This window comes from Achroia grisella, unplaced genomic scaffold (assembly GCF_030625045.1).
Source record: "Achroia grisella isolate CSIRO2021 unplaced genomic scaffold, CSIRO_AGI_Agris_v1 utg215, whole genome shotgun sequence".
In the NCBI taxonomy this organism is placed as follows: domain Eukaryota; kingdom Metazoa; phylum Arthropoda; class Insecta; order Lepidoptera; family Pyralidae; genus Achroia; species Achroia grisella.
Window position 1 is genome coordinate 1115281 of NW_026712713.1, and position 21929 is coordinate 1137209.

General features: G+C 30.7%; 1 protein-coding gene and 1 non-coding gene across 3 annotated transcripts in view; both read left to right on the plus strand.

The window, feature by feature from the left end:
• Window positions 1–21929, plus strand: part of LOC131842237 (brain tumor protein) — a 459207-nt gene that overhangs the window by 202566 nt on the left and 234712 nt on the right. The window lies entirely within an intron of this gene.
• Trnas-gcu (transfer RNA serine (anticodon GCU)) lies at window positions 2597–2678 on the plus strand. The gene has a single exon. It is a non-coding gene; the product is annotated as a tRNA-Ser (tRNA).

Sequence of the window (21929 nt, forward strand, 5' to 3'; positions counted from 1 at the left end):
TTATTAGTGATGACGTTAACTGGATTTCGCTACGTGGATTTTTCGTAAGAGCCCATCGGAATTGCTTCCGTTTTCAGAACTGATTGGTTCACACTTTTTGTGTGAGCTTTTGTTTTACCTGACAATGCTACGTTGGAATTTCGAATTGTTATTTCGTTCATTGTACAAAATACACAAACTCGTCTACGTGGGTACCTCTATCAGGTTACTTTATAAGATTTATTTCAGTTAGAAGATGAGATTTAGGAGTATAACGCCCTGATCACGGCTTATATGGAGATGGCGATAGATAAAACATGTCTTTACATGGTAAACGCTTAGAATCCTAAGCAACAGTAAAAAAATGAAATGGTACTAAATAGTAAATTTACTCATATTACAAGTACTTACGATCGTAGGTTTCACTTTATATAACGTAGACCCTAATGGTCTCATCTTTTGTTAAACACATGTATATAAACCTTTAAGGACTACTAACATTCAACTTCTTGTCAAATATTATATAATCGATTCGATCGGGAACCAAACCATTTGCATTTTGTTCACTTCGTTCTCAATTAGTTCGGTTCGGAATAAATTTTAACGTCAAAAAAACTACATGTATGTTAAATTTATATCAATATATCTATATCTATAACAATAATATATATTTATTAGAAATGGTATAAATATAAACAACAGACGAAACCGTTAGGTAAGGGTCAGCCAGTTAATTTACACACAATCTATTAAACATTCTGAACCCTCGGACGAGAAACTTAATCCTAATCTTGTTTAAATTGGTTTGTTTCGAGTAGGAATACCAATGCAATAGTTAAAATTAGGATATTTGATTTTAATAACTTTTTATAGAGTTCAAATTAAGTGTGAAAAGATATACATATGCCATGCCGTGTTTCTAATTCCACCTTTAATAAGTGAACTTTTTTAAGTTCAATTTTCAATTCAGTGAAATATTGCCAATTATTACAAAGACTAATTATACAGAACGTTAGTGAGACAAGTACCCAGATACTGATTAGGCCATACCTATCAATAACTAATAATTTTGAAGTGATTGTTAAAATTAAATGAAACTGTTGTGAAAACTTTGAAACTAAATATAAAAAATATTGTATAAATAAACATACTTATGGGACTGGATTTCTCTGATCACAGATTTATTTGATTACTTAAATGGCTATTTATTTAATATTGTGTCTGGAGCGAGATTCCTTAGTAGAACCTAAAAATAACTTTATGAATACATTCATCCCCAAAAGCTCACAATGTGAATTGTATGTACACAATATGCAAATGTGTAATGTAATAAAAGAGTACCAATTGAGATTACTAAAAGAATCATTCATAAGCTGTCAACAAGTAATATTTTACTCCCATAAATTACATCTATTTAATAGTACCAAATTCCCACGAATTTTTGAAAATGTATGGACGAATAACATATGTTTAAAGGTTTTTCTTAGTTGAATCTGCATTCCGATTTAAATATAAAAAAATCGATTCAAAAGCGCTTATACAATTTATTTGTATATTATTTCTACTAGCAGCTCCCACGGTTTCACCCGCGTTAATTTTCAATTTTAAATACAGCCTTATGTTATTCTGATGCACGGATTTCGATGAAATTTTACAGTAATATAGGTTATATTACTGTAAAATTTCATCGAAATCCGTTCAGTACTTTTTACGTGAAAGAGTAACAAACATCAATATTTACAAACTTTCGCGTTTATAATATTATTAAGATTTCCTTGCATACACACAGAATTATACGTACATTATTCGTCGACTGTACTCGAAATCTGAAATGATACGCAGACAGTCATCTGCCGAATATATAATTATGTCCGTATAATTGAAATAGCGTGGTTAACCGGCACACAACGCAGTCTATGGCATAATACAATACAACGGTGGAGATCAATCGGGGTACAGCGACGGTATTAATTAAATTTGCGTTGTGATCTAGATATTTGTGGCGTTTGATAACACAGACGAATCGCTCTAAATTAAATTGTCATCCTATTCATGTTGATTAACTTTTTAAGGTCCCTAAGGACAGCCTAAATAAATTTTGTTAGGGAAATTACTATATGGAATATTACTTTACCAGATTGTAAAAAGTCATCCGCGTAGGTACATATATCGTCATGACTGTTACTGCTAATAGGGTAGTCAGGGCATTATTCCATGTAGTAATGTCCCTGATAAGGTATAGCCTAAGAGGCATTGTTTGATGTATGTAGTGAAACGTAACACTTTATATACACACATTTCGTTTCCAGCTGCTGAAAGTTCATCTCTTTCCAGAAGTACTTTTCTGGCACTATGAAGTTTCCTCGTATATATACTTTTTTATGTAATTAGAATGACAAACATGCTGACTGATCACCTGATGGTAAGTGGTAGCCGTCGCCTATACACCTGTATCATTATTACTTTATAAATATGTCTTATCAAAACAAATACTGAACATCTTACACCGTCTCAATATGAATTATTAATTAACAATAATGAATTAATTATTTAAGTTAATAAACATCTGTGCAAACTTATTAATTAGGTTTCCACAATTTCAACATATTTTTCATAGGACGAGGTGGCCGAGAGGTTAAGGCGTTGGACTGCTAATCCAATGTGCTCTGCACGCGTGGGTTCGAATCCCATCCTCGTCGTTATCTTTTATAATTTATTGTTTAATTGTTTAAAATTGTTTAATATTCAATATATATTATATACCTGTACAGTAATTCTGTTGCAGATGCTCATGTGTCTGGTCATACGGCAAACATGTACTTTTTAAATTAGATGAAAAAGCAACCCTTTTGTTTATAAGTTCGGTCGTCGGATGCAGATTAGGCAGTGATGTTACAGAATATGAGGTATGACATCTTAGGCATTTGTTATGGCAACGCATGTGTGGTGCACGAGCATCACATTATAACGTGATATCCGTGGTGCTGTTCATGCATATCAGCGACGATTGGTGAAGAAATATTAAATAAATAAAACTTCTCAAAGACAAGGTAATACCTCCAGAACCACAAAAGGGCTATATTATTATACAATAAGAAAAAAAGGGTCTCGCGATATTAGACGTTCTATTTTTAAAGTTATTCTATCAATATTTTTTAATTTTGTACTACTTAATGGCTTTTGTGATCGCTAATACTGTGTAAGTAGGTCATATTATTATACCAACTATAATTCTGTTATGATGTATTTACGTCATCTATTTGAATCTACATCTGCGGTAGTAATGATATTCTAGATATTCAAACCACGCAAGGTCACGGTGGCAATTATTTGAGCAATCTCCAATATTTTATCCGCTGTATATATTACACTTTAATGTGCAAATAAAATAATAATACATTCTACCTATGCTTCCTTTCATCTACATTACAAATATTTTATTCTCAGATTTTCATTTATCATTTCTTTAGAACATTGATATTACAGTATTAAGCACTTCGCGAGGCTCCAATTTAAAGTTCCGTATTTTTTCCTGGTTTGATATATATATACCGCTAAACATTTTGTAGACAAAAATGAATTACTAAATATTTATAAGCTTTAATTGCTTTTTGTAATTCTAAGGAAAATTGTATTATAGCATTAAACTATAAAAGTCATATCCTATTCAAATAATTTACACATATTTTATTACAATACTAAAATATCCCCAGTTTGACAGTGCGAATAATTTGTCCGACATTAAGGACCCCAATTCCTACTCATCATTCATCCGATCCAGAATTTCTTATCAATGTGCTATAAACAAAACCTCTCAAAGACAATAGCGGGTATTGCCTATATATAAAATGTAAGAAACAATTTTCGGGTTAAACGCCCCATTCCGTCCCTCAGTAAGGAATGTTAAGGGGATGTACATTCTTTACATGGCACTGGAGCAGTTTTATAATTGTATAGCCTTTACTAGCGAAGGACCGCAGGTTTACTCGTATATTTCAGGAATATAGCAATATCAATACTTTTTTAATTTATGTTATTCTAATGTAAATAAGCCGGAACAACTCAAACGATGCTATCTAGTCACAAACTTTATAGACTGATAAATATGCAATTTTTTTGTAATTATGGACTTAATATATGTACAAAAAAGACTAAACAAATAGATATAATTTGTATAGTCCGGTACCCGAACCCGCGACTATCGGAAAGTCATTGTGCTATATTGACTAGACAGCAATACAACATATACGTTTTCATATTTTTTTATGGTAAAATTTTGTGTATATCTTATAATCTACTTTAGAGAGGTTTGTTAGGACTACATAAAACTTTATTTACTGTATTTTATTCAGCATACAATCAAGAATATCTGATAATGTGCTAAGAAAATAGTTAAGATTGTTAATAATTTCGTTAGGCTAAATTCTTATCTAGGTTAATGAATAGGTGTAGTTACTGTATGTTCAGAAGTATTTTCATCAAATTACATTCAGTAGTTTTGCCCCGTTTGACGTTGAAGAGATCTAGAAATTTATAACCCCTGAGGGCAGGCGCGTGTACCCACGCATCTCCGAATATAGGGGTGAATTCGGTAGCCCTAATAAAATGGAGGAAATCTACCCTATGTCATCTACACAGCGAATCCATTTGGTGGATAGGATAATCATCATTAATAAGTTGTATGATCGTATGCTCTCCTTCTTTACATAATATAAAAAAGTCGTAGCAGATGTCTTTTAAATTACGCACCGGATTATAATGCAGTTTCAGCAATAGATAGAGTGATTTAAGAGGAAGGTTTATATGTATAATACATGAGTGTTATAGAAAATACAAGCCGAGAAATTCATAGATTCGTAATGCACCCGTGTGAAGCCGGGATGGGTTGCTAGTATACTAAAAAAATAATGCTACTAATAACTCACAGCCGAAAGTCTTTTAACTTTAAAATTTTCCTTTAGTAGTAAATATTATGAAACAGAATCATATCCCTTAATATCTTTATGTCTACTTAAATTACAAAATGCATGAACCCTGTAATATAGAGACAAACAATGTTGGGACAATTTCCTTACAAAATCAATGCGCTAAAAATATCGTAAAAGATAAATAATACAACCGCATTAATGTCACATAGAATGAGACAGAATGAAAAGGCAATAAATACATTACACCATATACATTGCATTTTACGTCGTTTTTTCCCATTACAGCGTACAAGCTTCCACAAGGGATTACATTCAACCGTATCTGAAATGCGGTGGAATAATTAAATTCAACTGAAATTCACTCGAAATTGGACATTGTCGAATTTAATGAAAACTCCCCATTTATTGACTGATTCCATTTTTTTAAGTTTCATTTCTATGTTTATAAAGTAGTTATGTGTCTCTTAAAAATAACATTAATATATATGTATCTTTTTACAATTATTATTTCCACTTCTGTGACCCGCACAACACTGTGTCATGCTGTTTTAGGCTAACAATATTTTCACTGTTTATATTAATAATTTATTTAAAAGTGCAACCTGTATTTAAAAAAAATATATTATAAGATCAATTCCACTAAAAACCTAATTATTTAAGGGTAATTTTTATGGCAAACGATCTTACGGATACACAAGCTGCCGCTGCTTTATCGATTTTATACTTGTTCGGCACATATTTTTTATCTAGTAACTTTAAATTTTGTACGAGTCAACTAAAGAAGTAAATTTAATGCTCATTTTATTGATAAGAACTCTACTTAAAGTAGTAAAATAAATAGTCTAAGACAGTAGAAATATCAATATGAAATAAATCATAATTTATAATTATTTTGTTTCAGGTAATCTTCCAAAACATATTTGCCATTAAATACTTTTGCATCATTTTTAAAGGTAAGTATGTTATTATCTGTACTATACCGTAGTTGCTATATTTCAATATTAATTAACAAAAATATTACGACTTACGAATAGTCTATAATAAGGTAAGTAGCAATGTAATCTAGCTATGTTATAACTTCTAAGGTACAATCTATGAACTTAGTTGGCTCATTTTCCGAGGAATTTCGCTACAAGCCCGCTTCAGGCTGGTACATAATTTTAAACATAAAGATTCTGTCTCGGATAAGTTATAAGTGTATAAGGATGCATGTGTATGTTTAGATTGGTATAAGTTCTCGGTAATGTGCTTTATTTTTTTATTAAATTTATATGCTTATTTATTTATTACAACTATAATGCATAAATACATAAATAAAGGTGCATACGGCGGACTTAACACCTTGAGGCTTTTGTATTTATGTATATAATTCGTAACTTATAATACTTATACGATTAGCAATATAGCACTTATAGTTTTGATAAAGTTAATAATCCATAATAATAATAATCTCATGACAATTCACACAGCGCTATCTAGACCCAAGTAAAGCTAGCTGAAGCTTGTGTTATTGGCACTACATAACTAATACAAATACATAGATATTTTATTTTGTAAATACATACATATCATAGAAAACAAACATTATACAAAGATCGATACAAACAATCGTACTCATGAATACAAATTATTGTGCAGTGCGAGGAATTGAACCCGCGATCATCGGAAGTAATGCGGTGTGCTACACCGCTAAACCATCGACGCCGTCAAAGTTATCTTTATATATTCTGAACAATCAATCTGATATAACATTTGCCCTCTTGTAATTTTAGTCTAGTCTGCCACTGCACTCGCCGTTCGGTATGTCCATAAACGTCTGTAACATGTCCAATACAACTCCTGTCTCCACTGGGATTAATATTTGACATCCACTCAAATCGGCCATTTTGCATTGATAAGATTAAATTTACATATTTACCACGTTTTGCGCTATTCATTGCTGTACTTAATTAAGCTCAAAGTATTAAAACAACGAATGACATGAAGTAAACTAGTTACATCTCGCGGATTGGTTCAATTTCCAAAATCATAACTTTGAAATAATATACGTTTAAAATAATTATATAATTTAGTAAGTCGGTTCATTGGTATGGTATTTACATTCTTTATAATTCTTTATAATAAAATCTGCTCTTTCTCTCTCTTTATAATATTGCTATTTTATTAAATATTTATGTTTAGATATCTATACATAAATATTTAATAAAATAACAATTTTTACATATTGTACTTATATTACTAGGTACATAAAGAGTTTTTAAAACTTTTGATTGTTAGTGTATTCAATCTAAGAAACGACAATAGATTTGAATGCAATTTTCACTGATGTATTGTATTGTATAAAGGTTTCGGTGATAGTTAGTTATTTAGTTAGTTGGCTTTTATCTTATAAATATAAATATTGAGATAACCTATTGTTATTCTAAGTATCACGTGTACGAAGCCGCAGGCGGAGCTAGTAAATACTACAAATATAATTGAATACACAGAAAACCTCTCTCAGTTATATACTACTTACTATATATCAGATCGTTTGTCTTTGTTAATAGTTTTTGCCCCATTAAAAGTTTCTAGACTTTATTGATGATGGCTGTCTCTCTATTCTGAGAAGTATGTACTTTGTTACTTACTGAAAGATTCAGGAATTGTCTTTAACAAGAGACGTAACCTAGTGATTTACTGCCCTAACTTGAAGATCTGCAGGTTTAATGTGGAGTCTGAATTCTATATCTGATTTATGAACAATCAAGATTAAATCGTTTCTATTGGTAATAATATCAGTAATTTAGATTAAAAATAATTTATTTCAAACAAAATTAACAATAGTTTTAACGTATAAAACATATGTTATTAATTACATAAATTAAAAATAACAAGGTTTTTTAGGGTTGAAAAAATAATTACCTTTCGAAAAAAAAGTCGAAAAACTGTGTTACGGCAAGGTAAATATCTCGCACCAAATTAATATAACTGATTTTTAAATGCCATGTCAATCGATCGCAACTTCAATACTTTCATTGAACATGAAATGTTATATTATATATTGCTTGTATGGTAATTAAAGAGCATGAAAAGGTGCGAATCGGCGAAATTCACTGTAATTGGATCTGAATTAGTTTCTATAGGAAACGGGCTGAAAGGTCTGGAAAATCGAACTAGATTTACACCGAAACCTTTGACAATTTAAATGTCTGATTAACTCTCTGGTAATCTAAATTTTTGATATCAAAGAAATAAATGGATTAGGAAAACAGGTATATGGGTATCCAAGTGTCGGATATTCTGAGATTGTTTATATTCACCATCTGAGAAAATCTGACTCTATACGAGCATTTCCGGAATAATCAGAATTATTACGGGCAGACAAATCTGTCTACCCGCTTTCTTAGTCACCACTACCGCTGGAAAATAATTTACTGGCAATATTTTTTTTCATTAGTGTCAATAACCTAATGGATAAAATTAAATTAAATTCTAAACCGCACTCACAATAATGAATTCCTAAATAATCAAGTACGTAACCAACGTAGTAAATCTATTTCATATTATCATCATATAAATTACTCAAACTCAATTATACCCTGTGAGCCAATTCCAATTAATACCGTAACAGAGGTGTAATTTCATGTTTTCAATTATATCTGTATAAATCAAGTATTGGTTATCTGTTTCGATTATTGGTAATATACAACTGGTAGATAATTTATTTAATACAATATTATTATATTCAAATAAAAATATATGGCACTACATCACTATATATTTTTCTCTCATATTTTTACTTTCTACGTAAAGATGGCTTATTGTATTTTCTTAATTAATACTTTTTCTGTATCTAATGCGATAAATTGTATAAATTAACAAATAAATAGTCACCCATCATTTCTTGAAATTGTATATGTTATCCTAATGTTGTATTTAAAAAAATACTTTTAACAATAAGGCGGTCTCAATACACGTTAGGTTAGTATACTAATTAATTGTACCTAGATAGAAGATATTCCATCATATGTACCTGTCTTGTATCCTACAAATAAAGTATATTCTATATATATACTGGATTTTAAAATTTGGTGATACGATTAACGAATCTTACCATAAATGTTACAAATTATAGACATTTATGCTTTTTTACTTTTGATATCATACTAAACCACTTTATTTAGTATTTAATGGAATGTTCCCGCCTGCGCTAGGCAGGGCAGCAGTAGAAGATAATAGGATGAGCAAGAAGATCAGTTATCCACGATGGTAAAATGTCGACTATTTACTTTAAGTGTACCTATAGCCAAACAGCTACTTCCCTATATTAAAAAAAAAAATTAACTAAAAATTTTCTAATCTATATCAAGCAATCTAATATAAATAAAAATGTTTTACGGAAGTCCAAAATAAGTCCAATTATATACCTAGACGGTTGCCATTTTCCATCATGTGCGCCGGTTGTTTATGAGCTATTCCAGTGACATAAAAAAGACATAGCGTTGACTTCACAATACTCAAAAGTTTATTTGTACGAAATGTGACGTGGAGCTTATTAATTTCGTATTTTAATTAATATTCTGTCTGTATTTGCATTACCCGCATAAATACAGGTTGATCCCGCCTAAATTGATATTGTAAGGCCGACCCAGTTCGGCATATTCCTATTCATAAGACAGGATTTGCAATGTTGCCACTTCAATTTGGTTACTAGTTTATGTTTAATCCTTATATAACTGAATCGCATGCTCTCTAAATATGCATGCTTACTTATATATGTATCTATATAATTTATATAATAAAAATGAAACTAATATTGCCTGTATATGGAAGATATACTGGAAAAAGTATTATTGGAATATTATAGTATGTATATATATATTATAAATGGACTTTATCAAAGTAAAAAAAACCAAAAAAAAAATTATTATAATTTTTGTCTGTGCGTTTTAGCGCGCTAATCTCAGTAATGGTTAAAGTGATCTTTGTTCGATTTTGACTAATCTTATGATAAGATTTACTTGAAATGTAGTACACGGTTTATTCCAAACGGTTTACAAATAAAAAAGTTATATGGGTACGAAGTCGCTGATCTAGTTCATTAATTCTTTAATAGTATTAAATATAATTATCTGAATTGAATAAAGTTAATAAAAACAAAAGCTACAAAAAATACATATAATCATTCAAAGAATTTTTTTTGTTCTCTTTAGGGGAAAGGCAAAAGCTATGCAGTCATATCCGCAATCATACCACATCTTATAGATGGTTGAAAACTTTTTTTTTAATAACAGAAGAATATCGTATAACACAAAAGATAGCTGTTGAAACTGAACGCCATAGAAAACTCACCTGCGGACGTAAATTTTAACCACCCACAAAGTTTTATTGCCCCTCAACCGGAATCGAAACTTCGTGTCATAAAACTGAAACATTTTACTCAACTCTTTGAAAAGGTTAAATTACTTTTTATAAAGAAAAAAATGGCAACCCCAAACTATATTAATCGTGCTTGAGGTTAAACAAAACTTTGACAGATATAGGGTTATACTCTATATTATTTTATCAATCGTAAAGGTTCTATAAAAATGTAGGTATATCATATAGATTCCTTTCACGACTGCTATCTTAGATGGAGCAGTCAGACGCATTTTCAGCTGTCGATGTCTTGATCGATACAACACTTGACATGCTCATTTCACTGGGTATCCTATGTGACAGTTTACAACCGTCTCTCTAATGAATTTGGTTTGCTTTAGGTATTACTTATTACTACTGGAGAATGTTTTTTGAATGATAATGGAATAGTGGAACACGTTACACCTGCAAAATTTGATATCCAACCTAGTGTTATACATGTAACTCCGGGCTTTACCCAATATCCGTTTTAATGTATAATAAATTGCCTTCATATATAAAACAAGGAAATAAATATAGTAAATTTGTTAAACTGTTGAAATCATTGCTTCGTAATAAAGCCAATTCATAATAATATTTTAGTATCAAAGTACATCTAGAAGATACAATACTCTAGTATAGTATGTATCTCTGCCTCTCTTGTTTACATTGCTAAGCCTTGAAAGGTACAATTGTAAGTTTTGTACTATGTAATTATGTATGATATTGGTATATGTAAAACATAAAATAAATAAAACATCTACCATCTACGCTGATCATCGGCACAATTGACATAGTTTTTTATAGTATCCGCTAAATTCGAACTTGCATCGTTTAGATTCAAGTCAAGGAAGAAAACCACTAGAACACGATACTTCCAAACAAATATAAATATTAACACCAAAATATAGGTTATTTCAATAATTGCTTTGAATACACAATAAATATGTGTTTCACAATATAATTCCGTGGGATTTAAAATATTACAGACAGAGAAATAAAATCGTTACATTTCTAAATGTTATTTTTTGTGAAAATTACACAAAAATTTCAGCCGAAAGCGGATGCGAGAGTCTTTTCAGAGTCACTGGAGTGGAAGGCGGAGTCTACATTTTTTCCTCGGTTTATTACATTCTTTTCCTCTACAATAATAAGCGAACATTTCGAAGAAATAATGAAGGAAGTGTGGTGTCATAGATAAGACATTCATGGCAGATTTACGTGGATTAAGCGAAAACGAAGACGGTGGGTTATTCAAATGGAACAATTATTAAATATGGTAAAAGGTCGCCATTTCTATTGTGTGTTAAATATTTTTTTATACAATTTTCCTATAATGTAGCCTTTAATTTATTAAAAATGTTTTATCTATTAATCTAACGTGTATTTTGGCCTCAAAATAGAATTAAATTGAATTTTTAATGTTGTATATGACATTGTATGTAATATATAATGAACTAGTCATTTATTATTTATTTCATAAAACATTGCTTATGTCTTCGGGATGCGATACCTATTTTTGTCAAATTTCATTAAGATTCGTTCAGTCGTTTACAGACAGACACTTTCGCATTTATAAAGGTCGCAAATATAACTGAAAGCATAAAGTAGTAAAATGATTTATATTTTGCTAAATATATTTACATTACAGTTCATATTTGATTATATAATTACATAACACAACTAAGTCATCTTTTTTTAAGTTGGAATCCTACTAATTACAAAATTCGTCATAAAATATTTTAATATTATACTGTGTCACTTTGTGTGTTTGTCAAACATATTCGCAAATTACAAATGTAAAACCTTCGTTTATTCATGTTTTAATATAATGCAAGTTACATTTAGGTCCATGCAGTTCATAAAGCATATTTTCTCCCAATTCCTGAACAAGAAACTGCATTTAGTGCACCGGTAACCGTATTATATAAGCCAACCGGAATGTTGTGTGTAGTTGGCTAACAGGCACACCTACACTGTGGATTTACACCATAATGGACCGGGTTATGTAACCAATGTGATAAGCTTGGAACATGCTGGTTTCGTAGTAAATATATACATACTCTTGCATATAGATACTGACCGCAACTGAAAAGTTAATATTATACTGTTAAGAGGAATTTCTTTTCATTTAATGCTTCTTCATTTTTGATAATATTACTATCTGTACGGTTACACCCGTATGAAATTTATAGCCTATATACGTGTTATTCTTATGTATAAGTTATATGACTGTAAAGTTTCGTCAAAATCCGTTCAGTTGTTTTTGCGTGAAAGAGTAACAAACATTCATCCATTCATACTCACAAAATTTCGCGTTTTTAATATTAATATAACGGTCTAATAAGTATATTATTAATATTATCAGAAATTATATTGCTACGTATTAATACAGAGATCATTAAAAATGCCGTTGTCTGATTGTGGTGATAATAGAAAACTGTTTTTTAAGAAATATTTTATTCTCTTGACATTGTTGTGACTCAGTGATTTATTGCCACAACTTAGACCAAACCCTAACCTTCGAAAACGTGTCACTTGTGTCTTTGACTGACTGTGTAGTATTGGAAACATCGATAAGATAAAATAGTTGTGAAAGCATGTTTATTTATAAATAAACCTACATGCAGGTACTGACAGCGACTTCTTCAGTCTAAATATTATATGAAGATGAAGGATATTATTTTATTATTATATTGAAACACATACATAACCTAAAACACCAGAGGACACCTCCGGTGTTTTAGGTTATGTGTGTATTGCGTGCGCGTTGCCGATAAAAAAATGTCAGGAGGTAAATATTAATATTACACATATAGATGTTTTTAAATAATTCAAGTAGACAATTCTAGAGATTCACAGATTTCTTTGAATTGTCAGAAAATCTGTCTTTTCCACTTTGTTCACATCGACAAACATTATTGACGGAAAACGGAATCTTCACTGTCGTTTTCTATTTAAGTGTATATTTGGGTAATTTTGCATGCACTGAGATAATTATAATTAGTTTTTGTGTTTCAATAAGGTCGACTTATACTGCACTATTATTGCATTTCCTTACTTGTAGTTTCTTATTTCCATTGCTCTTTGCATGTAAATAGGAATTTATTTAGGTACTAAGAAAACTTCTTAATTACTTATTAAATCACAAGTGATCATTACGTCAACAGGTATTTTTAGAAGGTCAATATGATATTTTTTTGCGTGAAAGTGTTAATGACATTAGTGACGAAATTAAAATATTATTATATTGCATATAATATACTACTATACTCTAGTATGAGGCAAATTAATTATAAAAACCTTATATTTACTAACGTTATACACCTATGATATTATCACTCGTAACCCTCTCTAGAAATGTAGAAATATAGAAATATTTCCAAGCTATTGTGAAATTTTCACAAACATAACCTCATCCGATAAGATACAACACTAGCTGGCTGTCGATATCGATGTCAAATTACTTCATCGGAAGCATTGGCTTCGTCCGAATAGGAATTCGAATTTCAATGTAAACATTTTGAAGAGATTTCCATATAAATGGATACAAAATTTTTAGTTTGAAAATATTTTCTGTACAATTGAACATTTGGAGTTTTTACATTCGTCAGGAGAGTGCAAATAATTGGATCACACTAGTATTTTCTGTCTGTTTATTCTGCATTAAAGTTCTTGTAACTATATAATAAAAGGAGTACATAAAAAAATTGCTTTTGGAATTGTTGAGTTAAGATACTTTGTAAATTAGTTTTCGTAACCATCATTAACATGACGAAAAAAATCTAATTATAAATTTTTTTACATTAGCACATTATTGCAATTTAAGGTATTTATTATATACATATGTATATTGTAATTAACGTTAAGTAATTTTAACATTGCCAATTGAGCTTAAGTAGAGATTTATAATAGCTTTAATTCCGACGGTCCAGGGTTCGATTGTTTGTGTTAGTTTGGGTGTTTTCTGTATATAGAATGTATATATTAACAAAAAAATCTGTTTAACTGTTTCTATCAATTGTTTAGTGCCCATTTTTTCTGTATATATCTATTGTGCTCGTCCTTTTTCAAAGTTCGCTATCTGGACCACCCATCAGGGATAAGAATTGAAGGATATTAGTATAAGCTACTAAATTTTGAGACTAGATTGGTCTCTGTCGAATGTCTTGGCGTATTTTTCTTATTTTATTCATTTGTAATTGTCAAATGTAATTTATTTTGCACTATCTAAGTTACCTAATACCATACAGTAACTTACGACCTATCAATTGTGGGTGGCCAATCTGTTCAACTAATTAAGAGCAGCCGAGGTTCGTTGAACAACTTTGATGCACCGGTCGGGGTCAGTTTGCTGGTACATCGGCAAATTGATGAGCGTGTAAGTTTGAAGTTCAAACGCTTCCTAGCTGCAAGAAACTTAGTGCTTACATGTATAATAACTGTAGGGATGCCAACCATACGAGAAACCTCGAAGTGATACAAGATTTTTGGTACAAGACATTTTCTAATACACACACGTGTACACACGAGATTTTCACTTACGAATTCCGTCAAAATATAATCTCTTTCAGCATAAAGTAGTCCACTGCTGGACGTATGCCTCTTGCATAATTTTTCACTTTGTTCTATCTGTGGCGCATTTTGTGTAGGTCGGCCCTGATGTCATCAGATCATCTGGCGGTTGGTCTGCCTACGCTTCTGTTTTCCATCGTAGGTCACCACATTAGGGATCATCTATCTGTTGTTATTACTTCGACAAACAAAAATCTAAACATAATAATGTACGAGATTTCTTTTACTTCGCTCAAGACTAAATTAAATCACAGGATCTTACCACGTTTTATAGTTGAAACACTGCCGAAATATCGGGAACTCAGTAAATAAATATAAAACGTGGTAAGTGATGATCCCGTGATATTTACTAATTATACATTATAAGTACTAATGATCGCATCAAATTTAAAACAGTATATAATAGTACAAATTAATTGTTTGTAGTTATAAATCTCGGACGTTTGAAGTTATAGATCTCGGTGGTCTAGCGGTTTAACACGCTTCACGTTCGATGACGGCGGGTTCGACCTCGCACGGTACAAACATTCGTATCCATGAGTATGATTTTTTGTATCTGTCTGGGTGTTTTAGATATATGTTAATTATGTATTTACAAAAAAATGTATATATGTATATCAGTTGTCTAGTGACAATATCACAAGCTCTGCTTATCTTGGGACTAGATAGCGGTGTGTCTTTAAATATGATTATTATTTTAAATTGTTCCATATTCGTAATAAATATTTAATGTTAGTGTAGCTCTAAGACTGGTTGTATATTATTTTTGTTTCATTGTTGTATTATGTAGGTAAATCTATCAAACCGTACATAAATATTTTTAAAGAGTTAATTATTGATCGTCACATTTACTGTACCATGTATATCATTTTCGTACTGTTATGTTATTATATGTTTAAAGATACTTGTTGTCTGTGTAACGCTAAAAAATATATTAATATTATTAATAAAAATATTTGTGTACTCTTAGATGAAGATGAATAATATACTTAAATAAAGAAGAATTAAATAAATAAATAAATAAATATTTGATACTAATATTTACGTCTGCAAATAAGTGTGTACTTGAAATTTATCATTATATTGCGCCTAATTTACATACATAATATTCATAGGCAGTACAAACAATCATACTCATGAATACAAATGTTTGTATTTTATGAGGAATCGGACCCGATTTTTTTAATAGTTGACAATAAAGCTGTTTAACTGTCCCACGCTGTATGAAGCTAGATCGGTAAATTTTTCAACCCGTCCGCGTCGTAGGGATCATAATCAGTAGACCAGAAATTCTTTGCGTTAGTTAGGGGAGACGGCGTAGAAATCGATATGGTACTGTGCCTACACTCATAATATTTCTGTCAGATCCTTCCTTTAGTACCTCTCGTAGTAGATAAGGTTTAAGTTAAATATAAAGTCAGTCTACGTCCCGAGGCCGCATTGAATATACGTGTTACTAACAAGCCATGTAGCACATTACCAAATAAACCTACTAATATACAATAATTACACCTGTATACTCACTACCTACGAGTATATACTGCAATAAACAAAACAATTAACTAGCAACACTTCATCAGAATATATAAAACCACAGTGATGAAGTGATAACCACCACATAACAGTATATAGTAGAATTAAAGTCGCTAGTTACTATTACTAATAATCCCCACCCGTCACTAATATACGTCATCACAACAATAATCAGTTGTATTATACATAAGAATGTTAACTAAGAAGTTGTAAGTAATTACCCAAAGAGCCGAGTCGAGTCAACATACTCGTATGTGCCCTGGAAACTTCTATTATTAATTTACAATGGCTCCAGTTCCTTGCGTTTCTCATTTCTGCTCATATGGGCTTACGTCGCAGACACCCGGCATCGTCGGACATTTTGATAAATAACCGCGTTAAAAAGTTTCAAAACACGTTTCCGAGTTATAAATGGAGTTTTAATAATATACAAAAAGACAGCGAGGGCAGGGTTGCCACTCGCACTTCACACTATACGTTATTATCGTAATTGTACTTCAGGAGAACAGTAAAGTACGAAATACTTTATTTCACATGATTAAATAAATGTAATATGACCTACGAAAAAAGTTAACTTATACGAAGCTTTGCTTAAAACAAAACAACATTGTTATTTTTTTATGACACAGTAAATATTATGGTATCTATAACGTTGCCCAATCTTATGAAATAGTTTGGATCCTTAACGAATATATCCATGTTACCAATTGCTGCCGAAGTTTCTGTTATTAAGATATATACTTCTAAGAAGTTACTGAAATAATACAAAAAGCATTCTTAGGTTAAAGCAAAATAGTAAAGTGAAGTCGTACATTTCCACCACAATAAACTTTTTTCTACCGTTAAAAACTAATATACTTTTTATACGCATAAAAAAGTAGCAGCCCTAAGCGAGGGAATTATTAAGTATTATTTAAAGTGTTTCAGCGCTCTCTAAAACAACTTTGTACACTTTGACAAAGTATTAATTAGAAAAGTCCCCAGTACAAGAGTACCGGGATATTATTTTTTAAGTCTACTGAAATGTCAGTCTTGAAATTTATTATGGACCTTCCAATTAAATGAAACTTTGCTTTCATTTACTTCATACACCTAATTAATTAATAAATATTAATATTATACTTCCTAAAGCTCGTATATTTATATACGTAAAATAACTTTGGAATATACATATGTTAAATATATTTGAGAGTGTAAATAAAATATTATATTTCGGTATCTGAGTGATGAATTTATCTACATTATCATTATAAAGAAGATATATATGGTTGTTTATATATGTACACACATACAAACTAAATAAGTAGTCTCAAAAAAATATTTGACTAATTTAAAAAAAAAAAAGTTCACGCATGGTAAACGTTTTTTTTTTAAATATTTTTTAAATATTTTTAAACATTTTATGTATGCATTTACAAAATAAAATGTATTAAAATAATTATATCAGTTATTTAGTACTTACAACTCAAGCTCAAGCTAACCAGTAGCTTGAAGCTAGATGGTGCTGTAAATGTGTTCTGTTATTATTACTGTGTTTGTTTTATTCCAATCAGTATTACCAAATAAAAAAAATACAGGCGTATGAAGTCGCGGGCTCAGTTAGTATTTAATAAAGTAAAGAGATAAACGAAGAATTCGTAATCCCATAGAAACCCGAAACATTCTGACAGTCTTTACACGAAATAACGAAATTCCCGAACTGTTGGCGACATACATTGTAAGTTTATATGTGTACCGACACATACCGCGGGAATATTAAATACCTTTGAGTGTAAGCAAAATATCTGATACCACTCACTTAGATGTTACCTCGAGAGCTCAAAATAACTTTTCGAGAGATAGTTCTACATTAACATAATTCCTATCTATTTAGGTCGGTGGTTTAGCGATTTAGCATAACGCTTCTGATGGTCACGTGTTCGATTCCTCGCGCGAGGCAAACATATACATAAGTATGATTATTTATCTCTGGTCTGGGTGTTTTAATTATGTATATATTACGTTTGTATTTAAAAATATAAAAATATAGTATGTATATATGTATATTTATATATATGTATATTAGTTGTTTAGTGCCATAACACAAGCTCTGCGTAGCTTGGGATCAGATGGCTCTGTGTGAATTGTCCAAGGAAAATAAATATTGGTCGATATACGATCTCTTTGCTGAATTTTTTATTTTTATCAATATAAATTTTATGAATGCCTAAATGTGTCCGTCTGTTTGTTACGTTTTCAAGACTTCATAGTAGAATAATTTTAATGACTTGTAGAGATGGTACAACGACGATGGATATGGGGTATCTAAGGAGAAGAAGTCACGTATAACATATAGATAGACCTTACCTTGTAATTTATAATATGGATGGATTATAGTATGGATTTATCTCATGATTAAATATTGAACAAAATGCTCAAAAACATACCGCAGTTCTCCATAACTAAACGACAAAACAGACAGAGGCATATATATTGAATTTGTTGTTACACTGCTTAATGATGATTCATGGTAAACAACTGTTCTCTGGTGATGACACCTTATGAACTAACGCTGCCACTAAAAAATAAATAGTCTAACTCTAGTAGAGTTAGTCTCTATATTCACAAAATCCGTGCCAAATTCAGTGGCCACTCAATTAAAATTTATACAAAAAAGGGAGAAGAGAAAAATATATTCTATTTGCATTCAGACAGACAAAGTTTCTTTTGCTCTAATAAATGTCTCCATATTAATTTGTTCTGATATCAATAATGTAGTCATCGGCTTGTTATAGTTTTATTAATTGTAGGCATAGATTGATAATATAAATTTGGTCATTCAGTCATTATCGATTTATCATACTAACGCGAGGACAACAAAGGTTTTCATACACGCGGGAAATCACTTCAATGCTCTATGCGGAATTGTAAGCCCTAATTATGTATAACCTAAGTGATCTTCATCTGTCTTAATTAACTCTGACATTGCTTTCCAAATCAATATAACAAAATTGAGTATTCAAATTATATAGAAGTTTATTTCAATGAAGATTATTACTAAATAACTCAAAAAAATATTATATATAATATAAATATATACGGTTCTACAGTAAATTGTGCTAAAGATTCAGTACTTAGAAGTTGGATATAAATAAATATTAAATGTATACGAACGATAAACGAGAGAGCAAGATCTGGCATCTCACTCTTTCTTATTTGCGCGGTAGCTATGTTTTTATCAATAGGCTTGTTCTCGATTAGTTTGAGACGAAGAGGATGAAAATGAATAGCTTAAATTATGTTTAATATAACGTCTTAAAATATTTTAGAACCTCTTAATGTTAGGAACTTTGTAATTAATCATTAGTGCTCCAGTAATAGCAAACAATTCCGTCTGACAACAAAGGAGCCTTTTAAAATAAATTGCTATTTTAATCTACACGAAGAAATAGGTCAGATTTCCCGACCAATTTCATTAGAGCACATCTTCACTGCCCGTCCTCTATATATGCACAAAATAGTAAAGGCATCTCGCCAGAAGTGCTGGAGATAACCATCCCCTAATTTAATAAGTTCAGAAGACGCGCGAGTGCAATAAGCCATCTTCTCGCTGGCAATGAGAGGCCTCTCTGTATACCCTTAAACATTGGTCTAGGATAGGTTGTGACTATTAGCGGAAGCAAAGAGAAATAATTAATTTCTTTGACTTGAGGTTTCAAATAGTGGCTACTTAATTTTAATAATAACGTTGCAATTATGTCTCTCATTATTTCTAATGTGGTTTGGTATTTAAATGGCGTTTTGTAAATCATATTTTTAGTATTTATTTCACACCATCACTTATTTTCTCAGTAAGTGTGTTAATTACATTGTATATTCTTAAATATTTTCATTACGTAACCCTTGTCATGCGTAATTCAATATACATTTAATAACTGAGAGTGTATATCTTTAACTATTTTTTTCAAATATTTTTTAAAACGCTTACATTGGGACACGGCGACTTCAGTATTTCAACAAGATGCAGGCAGCCATACTAGAAAATTCTTTTATGCAACGGTCGAGTGCAGCGCAAATATTTAACTAAACTTTTGGAAATTAAAACTTTGCTGTAGTCCGATCATTTAGAAAATTTTACATGCAGTCTAATAAAATTCTGAAATTACAAACGAAAATATTTCTAAAGTTACGTAATATATGATAAAAGGTTTTTTACATATAATGGTATTATATACCCGTATCCGCTAAAGCATTACATTAGCAGGGGGAGCAGTATACTAAGATGAGCATGAAGCCAGGTCAGTTTAACCTACCCTAGCCAATTCTCCTGGAACGATATCATGTAGATTGACCTGACATTACTAGCACTGGGCTTATTATTCACTATTACTATCAATCTCCTCCCGCCCCTCAATACATTTGAGATATTAATGTATTGGTATAAAAGGTAAAGCAAAGAAGCGCCAAACAAAAGCTTTATCACAAACTTACGATATTATACGTAATTTTATAGAAAATAGTACTACTCAATTTATTCTCTAACATTTTATAATATTAAATACAAGATTCTATATTTATCGCAAAAACTACTTCATGATTTTTCACATAAAATAATTCGTAATAATAAAATGAATGAGAATTCATTATTATATATTGAGGCTGAAGGATCATATCTTAGACTTACGCTAGCGGGCAACACCGCTATACTGCTATACTTTAATATTTAAGATAATAAGTGTATATAATGTAGAATAAAATAAAATAAACGTACACAACTCATAATACATATATGATATAGTAATAAAAATAATGGTCTGCTCTTATCACTACGACTGATTTAATCTTATTATGTTTTTATATTTGAGCCTAAATAAATTAGTGCTGATTGGTAGTTTGTATTCACACGTTTCGATTTGTAAAATGTGAACTTGCAAGGACTGTTTAAAAGAGCAACACACAAGTTTCTTGTGATGAGACAACTTTCCGAATAAGTGGTGGATTTAAAAAAATTGTTGACTATTCAAAAGTGCTTAAATTAAATTGATTTTCTATTCTATAAAAACTATATTAAAAAAGGGCAAATTAGAAAATTAAAACGAAAACTAGTTTGTCTATTTATTATTTAGAACTTAGAAGTACTTACAATTTTGAAATCCCGAACGGTTGATAATGCTTTCACTAGCATATATGTGTAGGTAGAATTAATTTCCGTAGTGTGGTTTCTACATACCACGAGAGGAATCCATTAGGGCGGAGAACGTCAAACAAGATGTAGAAGTTGGTAGTTTGTCGGGCGTTCCCAAGTTTGCTTGCATAAAACTTCTATCACGCACAAATACCATATAACATAGCTAATGTACACGGTGAATTTCAATGACTTATCCCAATCAGAGTTCATCTATGTAATTACTTAATAATATAATACGAACGTATTCCCTTTGTGTGAAATAGATTTGTATATCGTGCGGAAAGAAATACGGCACATAATGTGTACTTGAATATAAGTCAATAAATATATTTGTTATTTTATTTGGTGGAATTTGCTAGATCATTATT